Source organism: Lolium perenne, chromosome 3 (genome assembly GCF_019359855.2).
Source record: "Lolium perenne isolate Kyuss_39 chromosome 3, Kyuss_2.0, whole genome shotgun sequence".
Classification (NCBI taxonomy): Eukaryota; Viridiplantae; Streptophyta; class Magnoliopsida; order Poales; family Poaceae; genus Lolium; species Lolium perenne.
The window spans coordinates 151,227,948-151,243,607 of record NC_067246.2 but is presented as its reverse complement, the minus strand read 5'-3'; the positions used below and the strand labels follow the sequence as shown (position 1 = coordinate 151,243,607).

Below are 15,660 nucleotides of genomic sequence, written 5' to 3'. Positions count from 1 at the left end.
TTGCATTGAAAGAGAACAGCGTATTACGCCTGGTAATACCTTGTAGCGGTGCTATTCCGCTTGGATGAAGCAAAATTATCCATACAGCGTTGCTACAAAATAAAAACCGGGCTGAAGTACTATTTAAGTTGGGCTGCGTCAGGATTGAGGAACAACTATAGAGTGAGGCCCTACTTGAAGAGGTACTATATTTATACATGCATCAGATAGCTAAATAAGAAACAGTGAACATGAGATGCATTGAAATAGTGCGTGACAAATTCACATGCTTTATTAATATAATTTCAGTCATATGCACGACCAAGAAATGGCATGTATCAATGCATACATCAAGGAACCTAAGTCACACCTGAGGTGTTTGCATACCGCGACCACGGTGCCAATCAGACCACGCGGCCACGGACATGCGCAGTCAACCAACACCACCACCCTCGCTGGCCTTCACCGCCTCGCCGCTTTCCTCCTTGCTCGCTCAGTACAGCACACATCGAAGCACAACAGTAGTACACACAAGTACCAGTAGAATCTCCCAGATGCATCCACTCAAACCAAGCTACGGCAGCAGTACAGGATCAACTATCATCTCCAATTCCTCTGTCAAACAGCAAGCAGCAGTAGTGGGGCTCTCTCAGCTCTTTCTCAAACATGGACACCAAAAACAACACCGCCCCCTCTTCTCCAATTAATCAATCTCGTCACCCTCAAACTTGCCGCCGTCCACCAGTTCAGCGGCCGGCCCTATCCCGTGCCTTGCAAGACGGCGCAACAGCAATGGAGCAAAGAAGTCTAGCCATGACCGTCCGTGTCCTACACGGCGCGGATCCGTCCGTGGCCGGCTGGAACGGAGGCGCCGAACCTTGACATCGACACCTACAGCGGGAGCGCGCGGCTCCTCATCTTCGGCCCCTACCACAAGAAGGGAGGCGTTTCTCCTCGTCCTCAACGCGACGGCCGTGGCAGGTGGCCTCTCCCCAGATCTAGCCAAGGAGATGCCGGATCCATCGGCTCCCTGTCGTCCGGACTCCGGACTCAGGCAACCCGCCCCCTTCTATCACCAGAGCAGGAGCGATGGGTGTGGGCCGGCGGCGCGCCAGCCTGACAAATCAGGGTGCGTCGAGGTCAGGGATGACGACACGCGCCCGATGCGAGAGAGGACAGAAGCATGGGCAGCAGGGGTTGATTTCCCAATTAGTGAGGGGCTAAATGCAAAATATGCGACGAACGATTGACGATGCGGGACGACGGACCGTCTGACGACGGAACACGTTCGTGTTTTTTAGGTAGTAGAGATAGAGATTGCGTCCTCTTTTTTTTTTTTTTGCAGATGTAGAGATTCCTTCTCCTTGTCTGCAAACATTTTTTATCTCTCTCTTTTTTAATCCCTATTGTTCTTTCTAATTGCCCTATGGCGATGGCAGGTGGCGATGGCGATCGATGCAGAATGGATGCAGAGGTCGAGGACGCAAAATAGGAAGAGGAAGAGCTCCTGGATTCGATCCTCGTCGTTCTGTCTGATGCAAAATAGGCAGGATGATGATGAAGGAGGCGAAGGGCTCGAAGAAAACACGAGATCACTTGAACATCCGTCTCTAGGAGTACACCACTTCCTCATCACTGCTTTTCCCTTCGGCTGCTAAGTCTCCGATCTCTCCGTGATCGCTCCTCCCATAGAGATGAGCTCTATGGCGCACGCATGCTCCAGTCTGGAAGTGATCATTTTTCGCGAAAACGCAAAAGCCTTGCGTTTCGATGCATTGATAGATAAAGAATAGTTTATGTACAAGTCCGAGCACGGACACAACACGCCGTACTCGACCCAAGGAAAACTAATCTAGGGGAGTAGCTGGCGCACACCCCGGGCTCCCGCGTCCGCCCATTGCCGCGCCTCGGCCACTAAGTCGTTGAACAAGGATGTCACCGAAGGTCGCACGTTGTCAAAGACCACCGCGTTCCGATGCTTCCAGATCCACCAAGCCGTAAGCATGATAACCGACGAAGTGCCCTTGCGCAGCTGGCGAGGGGCGGTCCGCACCGCCTGCGACCACCACTCCGCGAAGTCACCCTCAACCGTGGGAGGGCCTGAGGTGGATCGTATCCACGACAGAACCTCAAACCAAACCGTCCTGGAGAAGGAGCATCCTGTGAGCAGATGGCTCATTGTCTCGATAGATTGGTCACATAACGGGCATGTAGGCGCGTGCGGGAGTCCGCGACGTGCCAGCCTTTCCCCCGCCCAGCATCTGTCGAGGCAGGCCAGCCATATGAAGAACTTCACCCTAGGCGGCGCCCAGGATTTCCAGTTAAGCTTCCAGGAGCTTGAGATGACCGCCCCCTGGAAGAGGGTGTCATAACAGGAGCTGGCCGAGTACTGGCCATCCGTCGTCCAACGCCAAATCAGCCTATCTGGGCCCGCCGATAGCTGGGTGTCCCGGAGTCTGCCCCACAACTGTACGTACTGCCACAGTGCTAGGGCGCTCGGTGCACCAACTATGTCGGGGATCCAGGAACGTGCGACCAACGCCTCTCAGACCGTGCGAGCCTTCCGCCGACGCTTCGGTACTAGGGCGTACACCTCCGGCGCCATCTCCTTGATGGACCTGCCGTCCAGCCACCTGTCTTCCCAGAAGAGGGCGGATTCCCCGTTGCCGACCACCATGTAGGTGGAGGCCGCGAAGACATCCAGCTCCGTCTTCGAGAAGTGCATATCCAGCCCGCGCCATGGTCGCAGGGGATCAGTGCGCATCCGCCAGATCCATCTCACCCTGAGGCTGATGGCAGTGCGCTCAAGGTCTGGGATTCCCAAGCCCCCCAGCCGCAGCGGCCTGCACACCCGCGCCCAGTTGATGTGGCAGTGCCCACCGTTGGCATCCGCCCTGCCCGTCCATAAGAATCCTCTCAAGATCTTATACATCTGCTTTAGTGCTTTCTTGTGGATGCCCAGCACCATCAACTGATGTAGAGGGATCGCTGCTAGGACCGAACGGATCAGCGTCAGACGTCCCGCCCTAGGCATCATCGATGCCTTCCAGGTGGGTAGTTTGTCAGCCAGGCGGTCTACCAGGTGCTGGAATGATGCAGCCGTCAGCCTTCTGATGGACAGCGGGATGCCAAGGTATCTCACCGGGAAAGGCGCCAGCTGACACTCCATGAGTTCAGCTGCGCCCACAGACTCCTCATCCGAGCAGGCGATCGGAGAGACAGAGCACTTAGCAAAGTTTGTACGCAACCCTACGCAACCCTGATGCATGACCAAAGAGCTCCAGGATACCGCGTACAGCACGCAGTTCCGTCTCATCTGGATGGCAGAAGATCACCACATCGTCTGCATAAAGCAATACCGACGTCACTAAATCCCGTCGCGCTAAACGTCTCAGAATCCCCAGCTCCATCGCCTTAGCTAGCATCCTGTTGAGCGAGTTCATCATCAGAACGAACAGCGCTGGCGACAGGGGGTCTCCCTGTCTCAGGCCCCATCGATGCCAAATCGGGGGGCCTGGCTCGCCGTTGAGCATCACCCTAGTACTCGCCGTAGATAGGAGAATGGACACCAGTTCGCGGAACCTTGGTCCAAAGCCTACCTTGCGGAGGATCTCCAAGAGGAAACCCCACGAGATGGAATCGAAGGCGCGGGCGATGTCCAGCTTAAGCATCACCCGCGGCTGCTTCTCCCGGTGTAGGAACCGAGCAGTCTGCTGGACAAACATAAAGTTGTCGTGGATGCACCGTTTGCGAATGAACGCGCATTGATTGCGATCCACCAGCGACTCCATCCGAGGGGCAAGACGCGTAGCGACCGTCTGGAAGTGATCATTGTAAGTGAAAAGTTAATTACAATCATCTTTCCTTGAAGCGCATGCCTTACAATCTCATCAATGTTATTTCACTCTTTCATTCTTGGCAACATGTTTAATCATGTCACCTTCTATCGATTAGCATCTTTAGATGGGTGAATGGTCTGGAGCATTTGACCTTGATTCAACTGAACAAATGAGATATCGTTGTGAGTTCTTTGGATCAATGCATGGTACAAATGTTTTGCTGCTGCAGCTTGCTCCTAGATGTTGGCAAATTGTACACAGTCCTACGTTGGGATGCAAAACGCTGTGGTTGATGCAATTGATTGCCCCCGAAATTAACGTTCTCCGTTGATTCTGGGTATGTACTCAGTTACTAACATAAACAATCTTTGTATTATTGCCCATGTTGTTTCCTTGCCTTCTTACACATATCTATATTCTCAGAATACTTATTTAGTTAACTTTATTTAAAAGTTATCTGAACAGTGTTGTCCGATCCATCATATGTTGTCTGCTCTGGATATATTTGGGCCAACTTTGAGACATTGGCCTTAACTGAAGGTGGGAACGGTATTGTCAGGATCAACCCTGCCGACATAAAAAGGCTTCATGAATTGGTAGGTGCTTTGCTATTTTATCATTTGATGATTACACTTATTATTTGTGTCATGTCTTCTGTAACGATCTTTAAACAGTATGGCTCGGCAGTCCCATCATAATTACAAAATACATATGCTATTTTATGTAAAAGAAATTGTAGCCTATTCAGAAACAAACTGCAATCTTGCGGTTTTCTCTCTGATATGTGACATTTCTTTATTATCTCTCAGCCTCTCAGCTGGTTCATACGTGCTTATCTCTTCAATGAACTGCTTCAAGTCATTTTCTAACTTACACGTGACATATATGAAGTGTTCTTTCAAAGTTATAACATAGAAACAACAACGCTTAATTTGTTCTGGATATAATTTTATATTAGTTCCCAACTGATCATACCTTTTTTTACATAAGAAATATTAGGCTTCTCCAACCAATTTACATAGTAAATATTTCTTTTGCTGGGTTTGCTCCATGGTCAAGTAAGTTGTTACCATTTAGTTGAGAAATGCGTGGCTCTACACACAAATTTTTACTAAGGAGCATGCACAATATATAATTTTTGTTTGAGTTCTGTTTTGACCTTTTATTTCATTTACATGCTATCATAAGAATAGGCCAAGTCTATATCTTCTAAACCTTTAGAGTTGTAGTTCCTTTTGCCTATGCTTGTGGGGAACATTTCATGCCTTTCACCTGCGGATATATCATATTTTAGTAGACTTTCCAACTTTTGTTGTCGTTGTTTTTCAAGGTGTTTTGTTGATATGTACACTTTCTCTTATGGTATAATATTTGAATATTTCTTCAATATGTGAACTATTATTGTGTGGTTACGTACTTACATATATTAGCTGTTTTGATTAGTATCATCTGTCATGGCATATATATTACCCCATCCTCATGATGTCACAGGAAATAAAAGGGTCTGATGCTGCGGTGGGGCTACCTGAAGTGGCTGTGTTGTATCACGGCGCACTCCCATGATGCCCAAGTGGCCACCACAACGACCACCGATAAGGCTACAAAGAGACAGTGTCTTCAAGTCTTCAATAACCGGTGATGTGTTCTTATATCTTTTTGTGGTAGCATTATTGCATTTTGCACTTGTGCAAAAAATAAGAAGAGTTGTTTACAAATTAAATTTTTTCCAAGCTACTGTGGACATCTCTGGATATCTTAATATGCTAGATGGACAAGTCCTATATCTTGAATAAAATTACTTATTGTGTCACGCCAGCACATAAAAATATTATTGAACAATTTGTGAGTTTCAGATTGACGTTATGTTCAAACGAACTTATGTCGTGTGAAGCTTACTAAACATTAATTTGTTGTGCCAAGTTTGACTGCTTTTGTGGGCTATCTAAAGGTATAATAGATGCCCCCCATGGGGGCTCTCACAACGATTTCAGCATGTGGGCCGTCCGATCTTTACAGGCTTGAATCTTGGCCGTCCGTTTGTGGGCAGAAGTTGCGCTCCTGGTTGGCTGCCTCGCACGCGCGCTGGTGAAAGACATGTATTGGTCGTGATCTACCCGCGTCTGGGTGCGTCTGGGCTCCACCGTCTCCTGGGTCCGCGCGTCAGTGTGTGTGGCTCGTTTTCGGGTTGGGCTTACCCGCGCTGCCGATCAAAATATCTCTTCGTGCCGTCGCTGCTCCTCTCACCTAATCCCCACGCCCCCCTCTCCCGAATCCCCTCAGATCTCGTCCCTTCTCCACCACCCCATTTGCTGGTTCCCTTCATGGATGGAGCAGCGAGCAATGAAGGGAGGGCTCCATGGCTGAGGAGATGGAGCTCGACGCCATGGTTGTGGAGGTGAAGCTCGACCTGGAGGACCACACGGGGAAGATGACGAACATGGCAGGGGCCGCCATGGATTCGCCGTCCAGGGTGTCCAAGCAGCGTGCCGGGGAGGATTTCCTCGCCGTCCTCGCCCAATCCCTAGGTGCAGCACCTTTCTTACCTTTCCTTCACATCCCCTTCCATCAACATCTCCTTATTTACTCACCTATTTTGATGTTGGAGGTGTGCACAGAAGGTGTTTGAGTAAATGCCCAAGGGCAAAAACTGCTCTGTGAATTTTGATTAAGCTTGAGCGTTCGGGAGGCATGAATACGTAGACTTGTGTTTTCCCTAGCCAGTTTTTACGGCATTACAAATAACATGGTGGCTATAAGGTCAGCCATAAAATGGACTCTACAACTGTCTAATACACTGTTAAGTGATCATTTAAGCTTTTTGCAACATACTACTCATAGAGTTACTGGTTTATGCAACGAAAATTTTGTCTCACTTGTCTGTGCAACATCCTCCCCAAGAGTTGCTGGTCTTTGCAATTTCCTCTCGCCCCGGCGACATGCCGTTCCAGAGAAGTGGGCGGCGACCGACGGGAGCAGCGCAGCCAGCTGCTCTCGCCACCGTGCGCCGTGCCGGCGCCGGTAGGAGCTCTGCCCGTCACGCTCCTACCACCACCAACTCCCTCCTCCTCAGGTGGATCTCCGTCATCTGCGTCCCCAAGGAAACCGCAGGTCAGTCGCGCCGCTCCCAATGCCGCCTCTAGCTCCCTCCCTTGTCGTGGGGAATGGTCAACAACCACTGCGGGAGCATTCCGTCTCTGCATCTTCATCGCTCCTCAATCGAGGACTGCAGGCTCCTGTTGTGCTTCACCTCTCCATCCTCTTGCCGAGAAGGATGGTGACACGGAAACAGCGACCTCTCCATCTCCGTCAATGCAGCGCAAAGGGAGCACACACCCGAGATGACCATCCACGGCGTCGTTGCCATCGATCTGTCTTCCGCTGTTGTGTGCTCCGCCCCACTGCCCTCCTCATGTCCTCACTCCCCATGAGGATGCTGCGGATGGCGCTGCTGCCGCACGATTCGTCGGTAAGTCTCCGTTTTTCTCTGAAGATTCCGTATATTTGATTCGTCTCACTATTTTGGATTTAGTGCAGTGTAGGAGGTGCAATCAACAATTAAGAAGAAAATCCCTGGAAGAAGAGGATGCAGAGCTGGGTAGTTCAATTAAGGCACACATTTTTCTACCTAATGACTCTGCCACATTCTTGGACCTGATGACAGTGACTCTTTTGATATTTCCATTGAGCAGAGATGAAGAGGTCCTTGAATTGAATAAAGATTCAGGTTTCTTCTTGCCTGCATTTTTTTATACTTGCATATATTAATTGGTTACTTGCCTGATTTTTGGTGAATTCTAATTGTTCAATCTATAAGTTAACTGAGCACAAAATCTCTTGGTGGTGACTACCAATAGTTCTATAGATGAATTAATTTCTGCATGTCAGATTCTTTTGTTTGTTTTACCTACACGGCTGGGTTTGATGGTTTGCTCTTGCTGATGACTCCAAGTACACAAAAGCTCTTGGTGGTGATTCCATTCACACAGTTGAAAAATCGCATGACTAGAGTGACTCAAATATTGTGGACACTGTACGTTTTCCACTACAGAAAATTCAGACGTTAAGGTTATCTTATAAATGTCTTAACACGTTCTTCCTCGGTATTTCTTGAACAAACAAAATCTTATCGTTAATATATGGTCCATAATTTACAGGGCGCAATTACTTTCTTTCTGGAATTTTCTGTGGTGCGATTATATCATGTTTAGTCGCCTCGCTGACAAGGATTATGCCGCTGTCACAAGCATGTCTTGGGCTGATTATGGCGTCACAACCTGGATGGGCTTGAAGATATTTCATAATTTTCTAATTTTTAGGTTTGTTGGACTCAAGTACAGCTATATCTAATACATTTTTTTTGGTTTATGAGAATGTGTACAAGTTTTGATTAAAAATCTGCTTTTCATAGGTTGATCAAGTGGTTTTTAATGTTTTCGACCAACACACATTTTCCAAACTTGAACCATCAAAATGATATAGCAGCATCCATGGTCCAGGATTGGATAGGAAAGTGTTGAGCAGATGGGTAAACAACTTGATTGGGATAATAAACTTAACTCTACTTTCATTTCCTTTCATCCTGCCTATTTACTGCCTTTAAAGATTACGTCTATTCTTTACCATGTGATATGGTATTGTAGAGTGGAAGAGAAGCGAAGAGGGAGTGGCAGGTCTATGGGAAAATCCCGAAATACGTGTATCTGGTGAGCCTTCAAGTTCACATGCAATTCGGAACATCCTTATTTAAGAAAAATCAGGTTAAAAAGTGAGCTCCAATTTCATTTGTTTCAGGGGTGTTGCTATCGCAGGCTGCTGCTACATTCTTTTATTCCTCAGGTATTTTCCACGGATGCTTCTTTTAGAAGGGAGTTTGATGTTCATCTTTTTTTAACTTTTCCAACATCACTGCAAATCTGAATATACAAGTTGTGTTTCATAAGAGCTTCTACGTTGTTCTCGCTGGACCTATGATAATTTGGAATGCTACTTGCGAAGTATTTGCAACAAGGGTGTTTTTGTATGGTGGATAAATAGCTGTTAGATGTCTGCCAACTTGAGCCAGCAAGCACAAATTTAACGAGATTATGCTTATTTAATCACAAGGACTGGATAATTCATGTCCAAACTTAATACATGAGTCTTCTACGTGCCATGAGGCATAAACCAAATAAAAGAAGCTGCTACATTGAGAAGTAAATGTGCCGTGGTTTGTTACTGTGACAATACCTCGAACTCCAACCCCTATGATGTAATCTTAAAAAACCCCATAATTTGTAATACTCGGTGCTTCAGATGCGAATAAAATTTTGTGTTGCCATTGCCTTAAAACAAGTAAACTTATTTAGCAGCCTCTGTTTCTGAACTTATAAAATAATTAATTCACTTCGGCTTACAAACTTTATCGTTAGATTTTTAGCAATCCAATGGTGGATGGAATTATAAAATTCCAGAGAGACCATACTCCACCGGTGTAGAGGACTTTCATCGGGGCATCAGGTAGTTCCAAAGGCCCAACATGAACTCCTGTTTTTTACGTCAGCTGGTAAATTTCACAATGACACCTATTGTTTAAGCATGATGCATTATCAGTTTCAAAGGGTGTTTCTGAATTTTGTGTAGACCAGATATCTTGAGTAACTTTTTTCCCAGAGCCAATTTAATTGACGAAAGTATCTTTGTGTTGTCTTTACTATTATATTGCAGTTGGTACGTCATCAAAAATGTTTGATGTTAAAGATTGGAGAGATCTGAGCCGTCTAATCGTACTAAACATTTTCCGCTTGATATCTAGCCGTCTATGCAATCTACCCTCTTTACGCGGATCACTTTCTAAAATCAACGTCAGGAGTAATAAAATCGTTCTGCCACATAAGGAAGTAAAACAGAGAATATTAATTGTGGGATATACACAATCAAGAAATGGTCACGATCAAATAATCGACCAAATCAATTAGTAGTAGATTGAGTTGATCATGCACTAACTCCTCTCCTAATTTCTCTCACGGATGGCCGTGGGGGCCGGCAAAGGAGAAACAAAAGAGCACCGCTGGCTAACTCTTCGGACTTGAGACACATCTCCTCTGTTTCCCCTCCTCCTCGTGGCTGGCCGCCATGCTTGCGGTCTCGTGGTCTCTCCGGTGGCCGCGCCAGCCACGACGAGCAGCAGAGGGGAAGGGGCAAGCGTGCCAAGTCCAGGGTGCACGGTGGAGCTCGAAGCCTAGCCCCGGGGACCGACATGGACGATCAAGGCAGAGCGACGGAGGCGCTCGGTGATGGCCTCGTCCGGCAGGATGGGTGCGCCCAGGAGAAGTTCGTCGCAGTGCAGGATCCGTGTCCAGTGGGATGGGAGCGGTCGAGAGGAAATCGTCGCCACGCATGATCCATTTTTTCACTGCAGATCAACGATAGGCTTCCCGGCAACTAGATTCGGCAAGGTTCGTCGCGTCGTGTGCCTTCTAGGTATTGTCTTCAACGAGCAGCAGAATCGCCGTATCGGGCGATGCGTCCACATGTGCCACCACTAGATCGCGTACTTGTATTTTTTTATCTTTTTTCCATCAATTGTTTCCACTAATATACTGTTGTAGATTAGTGGAATGCTGCAACATGCATTAGTTCTGATTGTGGCTTTGACAAAAGGGTAATGGGTTACCTTCACAAGAATTGTATGAGCCATAATAACCTATATTCAGTTTTTCATTATGTCTTTCTTTAATATGATAGCCATTGTAATTGCAGATTTGTGCCTGCGTGCGATGCTTTGAAGTCTCTATGTTCTCTAGAGTAAAAGGCCGTTGTCCACATGAATCATCAAGTTCATTTTATTTGTACTGCCGATAGCTGAAATGTCTCAACTAATTGATAGTTTGTTTGAACTATGAGCACTGTTCAATTAGTGACGGCAAAATGAAGTCACTTTTCGATAATTAATGCAGTTTCATCTAAACTTAATCATGTTACTTTCTATTCCTCCTCATATCCTAACTTTCCATGTAGTTATAAAAAAATAGATATTAAATTATCCTACTATGTTCATGAAGTTTATCTAAAATGGGTTTGGGTGGTTTATTTGCTTACTGTACCAGTCAAAAAAGGATATAGAGAGACTAACGTGTTGATTCTAGGTTTCGGATGAAGCCTGGTGATCAGGGGGATACGTGAGCACCCCTTCTCTGCTAGACACGTATCTAACGATGTTACCACTGTACACGCATCGATGCGGTCCAGCGCGTCGAGTGGAAGGGCGGAGAGATGCGGGGAAGGTGCACGACGACGCGCTTGGCCGGGGAGACACAACCGCGACCTCAGATGTGCGAGGTGGAGGCCGACGAGGTGGAGCTCGAGGCCGGCGAGGTAGCGGCCGTTAGTGAGTGGTCGTTAGTGTGTAGCAGGATCCAACGATGGTGGACCAAGTCCAACGGTGATAACCGGGTGCTCACGTATCCCCATGATCACCAAATCCACTCTCTTCTAGGTTTTTGTCTACTAGATGTTTTCCACATAATTTCTGGTGGGTTATCTAACTTATGCATTTTACCTCTCAGTTGTTATAAAAAAACTTTATTTTTAGTAATTTTTTTGGCTATACCTACCTTGATCAAGTACTTTTGTATGCATTGTAAAGGTTCATTATTACGATTTTTTATTTTACATTTAGTTACTTCATATGTTGTTTGGATTCATTAAAAAATAATCAGTAGTTGTTGCATGAACCATGTGAGTCAGCATGTTGGTGTTTGCAGACAATTTATGATATGTGTGTGAGATGGAGAAATCAGATCAATCCTTTTCCCGAAAATGTATATTAGCTAACGGCATGTTAAATAATGAATTGCGTGCATGTTTTGAGAGTACCTCATGAGTACTTTTATGATTTCAGGTATTTGACAATTATCTTCTGGAATAAGGAAAAATTGAAGTAGATCTTGCTTCGAGTCAGTAGCATGCGCCTTTTTTTTCACTTGAGAAACCATCTAGACCAGTTTTTTCACTAGCACTTCCAGTAAAGTCGTATTGGTTGTTGGATGAGAACAGTCTCAGATGAAGGGTAGAGGTGAACACCAGAAGCATGTCCATGTCATGTTTTTTTGAGGGCACTGGTTGGATGCCCAAAGTGCACCGTTCTGGTAAGCGACTCATATATTGCCCTTTTCACCTTTTTAAGAAATAGCATTACATTTTCGACGATTGAGTTGAAATCCTATACCATTCTTCAGTTTGCAGTGGCTCGATCGTCGCCTTCATGGCTGGATGCAAGGGCATGTCAGCTGGTACCAAGCATGGCACCCCATGTAGAAGTTGGCGTTGCTTTGATGGTTGCAGAAGCCGATAATGTGCGCATAATGAGAAGCTACTGATAATGCCGGCACCACTGTATAGTAAGCAACTGGGGAAGCGAATGAAACTTGTGCTCCATCTGTTTATTTAAGAGTTTTTTTGATGATTGTGTCGCGCTCTGTCTCCCATGTATCCATGCAAATGATGCCTTTTTGTCACTTTGTTTCTATGTGAGATGAATCCTGAATCGAATAAATCCTGTGGGCATAGACTTGATTATTGTATTATTCATGGAGTAATTTTAACCCTCTTTTGCTTTCCTTTATTTTGGAATGTACAATCACTGATCAACCTCAGAAGGATCATGCGTCAACACCAAGAACAACCTCCTTACCTAGCTCAAGATCCTGACTTGAACCTCAAGCAAAGGTAACCTACCGCCTTATTTCTTCCGTGTACTTTCATTCTATAAGATCTTGCATTCTAAGAAGTTTCTTTGTTGTAGGCGAGGATGGACAACCATCTTAAGTGGAAAACAAGATGGCAGTCTAGAGGATTGAGGTGCGGATGATGTCTTTCTGAAGTCAAAGTTAGACTTTCTAGCTGCATTTTGGGAGGATTCCGACAAGATTGTGTTTGTGTAGTCCTAGGCCGATCAATTAAATTTACACTCTTATTTCAAAGGATAACGCTTAGCGGCTTCATTTTATGGGTTTCCTTGACACAGATATAGTTTCCCACTTCACTTTTTCTTGCAGTGTACATCTTCTATTTTATTATACAATGTCCACTACTTTGTGCGTTGTTCTTGTGCAAATGTCTTTCTTGCTCAACTTCCAGGCAAACTCTGAAGCTTTAGTAGATGCCAAAATAGGAGAGATATATTTTCTTGCTTTCTCTAATGTACGTTTCCCTTGGCCATTGGCCAATACAATTTGATTCCCTATTTACACTCTTTCTTTGCGTAGTAATCATTCTGTGTTCATGACTGTTTTTGGATTCCATAGTAAATAAATCAACAAATTTATGAATTGGTATCAGGTTTGATCTAATTGGTTATTGAAGTGAACTATTATTGTTGTTTATTTATTTTTTGTTGTGGCACCATATGAGGAGACGGGCAGGCGGGCGGTGAGGAAGATCGAAAGAGAGAAGATTATCACTACTACTGAAACTTTACATACTGCTTGTGGAAATTCTTTTCTAGGTGGATGCTTGTCGCCTAACTCTGCTTGAGATTGTCTCACATCTTCTATTGAGATAATTTTTGAGTGATTGTTTGTCTCATTTTTCTTAGAGGTACAGGATTAAATGATGATGGTTCCTCCTATTTTACACATTTTTGTCCTACCCAGATCTAAAATATTTTGAAGTGACAATTTGAATCATGAACTGTGAAATATGCTTAATACACATGAATTTTTACATGTATTGTACTGATATGTTGTGAGAAAACATAAAAGCCGTAGCAACGCACGGGCATTCAACTAGTACTGCTTTAATTTTGCACTTTCCTGGTAGAAGAGGTCGGTGTTTATCCTCCAATTCGAAATAAAATGCACTTGCTTAGTTGAAGCGACACAATCTCATTATTACCATAATTTGCAGGGAATAGCTAAATTCTTTGTGGCTATCTTTTTTTACCATGGAAGATAACCTAAGTTGGCATTGTTGTTTACGCATGCAGAAAGGGATTTGATTGTCCATTACTTGGCTATCTTTATTTTTCCATGCAAACAATCAGGATAAAAAATTAGAAATAGTATTTCTAATAATAGATATTTACGTATGATTTTGTACAAACCAATTTGGCTTTTATATTTTATTATTGCTTTCTTCAGAATATCATTCACACCTTCATACATATGTCAGTTTTCCCATTTTCATGCAAACCCTCTGGCTTTGTAGAACAAAATTATAAGCAAATGTTTACTGTCTCTGGGTTATTTTAACATTTGTTTATCAACTAATAAATTCCCCTACCGAGAATAGAAGCCACTCTGCGATTGGATTATGCATTCTAATTGATTGGAGAAATTTTGTTTCCAATTTCTATATAGTATAGTCCTATTCTCTGTCTTTATCAGATTTTTTTTATTTAAATCCTATTTACTTTACTTTTGTAGGAGTTTTTTTTTGGTAAGTTGGGTGTTTCTGGTATGAAAATGGTCACTTTTGCGTCATAGTAAACCTTCCGATTCCCATTATATGTTTTATGCAAGTGCAATTAGCAGTTAAAGTGAGACATTTGGTTTGTCATAAATCTGTAAACCATATCGTGATATCGTCAAGTCATATACACTTTGAGCAACGCGGGTTGTAATTATATCGTACTTTTTAGTTTTGGCTCTCAACTGGAGGAGCCTACGCATATCTTCAGCTTTTCGATGCTAATTCTTCTTATAGCTACTTGCAACCGTGTTCAAGCCTTTCTCTATGTTGCATTACTAAACTATGTGATAAACAAAGATTTGTCGCCTTTTTTGGGTCCATTAGTGTTGTAGTTAAGCACACGTTTTTAAACACTACACATGTTGTTCGTAAACTGGATCAAGTAATTGTCTGCGAAGATTTTACACTAAATTAAATCTCTTGGCCAGGAAACATCTTCAGTTTTCCTTTGTGTTTTCCTCCATTCATAGACCTCAAGAACTAGCTAATGGTGTTCGGGAGGCACCGTGGAGGCTACAGGCTGCAGCAATGCTCCAGGGAGAACTACACCACTTTCATCTCCAAGAAGGTAACTCATCTCGCTTACATGGAATTTGTTTGGAAATTGTTCAGATTTAGATCTGCAGTAACATTCAGATTTTGTAGTTGCTGGTCTGCAGTAATATGGAGGATGCTTAATTGGTCACTTTGGGTTTGTATGTGCCGCAAGCTCCACTAGCAATTGGTTATTCAGCGTTCATGTTTGTCTTTTAAGTGAGCAAATGGAGAAATGAACCAATTTGTCTTTTTAGCTTGGTTCTTAGTTACTCTTTGTTTGGGCCAATATATTTTGTGCGGTTCCAACCACTAGATTGTGTGGAACATCTTGGAAATATACACATTCAGTTACGATACGAATTTGTTGTGACCAAAAAAAGAAGAGAACTATTTCCTAAATGTATGGTTGCGGAAGTTCTCACATTCACAAGGCATAGTGCAATGTTGCTACCTCTCCCCGAAATGGCACACAAAGATCAGCTTTCCTGCTATGAATCCATATTCCTTTGAAAAGGTGGGCTCTGCTCTTTGACTCATTATCCACTTATTTATTTCCCATGGAATGCAAAGTTATTTCTTACTTTGTGGCTACCGAAAAGTCCTAATTTAATTTGCACAATTATTTTGGCTCTCAACAGAAGGAGCAGAAGCATCAGCTGCACCGCACGAGGATACGATGCCAACGTGCCTTACGAACCAATGTCCATGAGCCAACAGAGGCTGGATTCACTGTTCTAGCTATCCCATTAGCGTGTCAGGGTGTATGTCTCTGACTCCGACGTTGATCCACCGTCCCACGGTATAGCAGTATGTACTTTGTTTGCATCGCTATGCACAAACTTGAATCACATCTCTC

At 44.5% G+C, this 15,660-nt stretch overlaps 1 long non-coding RNA gene across 3 annotated transcripts; it reads left to right on the top strand.

Annotated features, from left to right (window-relative positions):
- Positions 1-6,045: 6,045 nt before the first annotated feature.
- On the top strand, positions 6,046-13,514 carry LOC127326984 (uncharacterized). 3 transcript variants are annotated; one of them, XR_011755500.1, is made up of 10 exons: positions 6,046-7,284; positions 7,353-7,883; positions 7,973-8,134; positions 8,227-8,343; positions 8,459-8,521; positions 8,610-8,654; positions 9,235-10,277; positions 10,943-11,944; positions 12,035-12,524; positions 12,601-13,514. It is a non-coding gene; the product is annotated as an uncharacterized lncRNA (long non-coding RNA). The 3 variants fall into 3 exon arrangements; XR_011755499.1 differs by lacking the exons at positions 10,943-11,944; positions 12,035-12,524; positions 12,601-13,514 and having other exon boundaries at positions 7,353-7,848; positions 9,235-10,936; XR_007868300.2 differs by lacking the exons at positions 10,943-11,944; positions 12,035-12,524; positions 12,601-13,514 and having other exon boundaries at positions 9,235-10,936.
- The last annotated feature ends 2,146 nt before the right edge of the window (positions 13,515-15,660 follow it).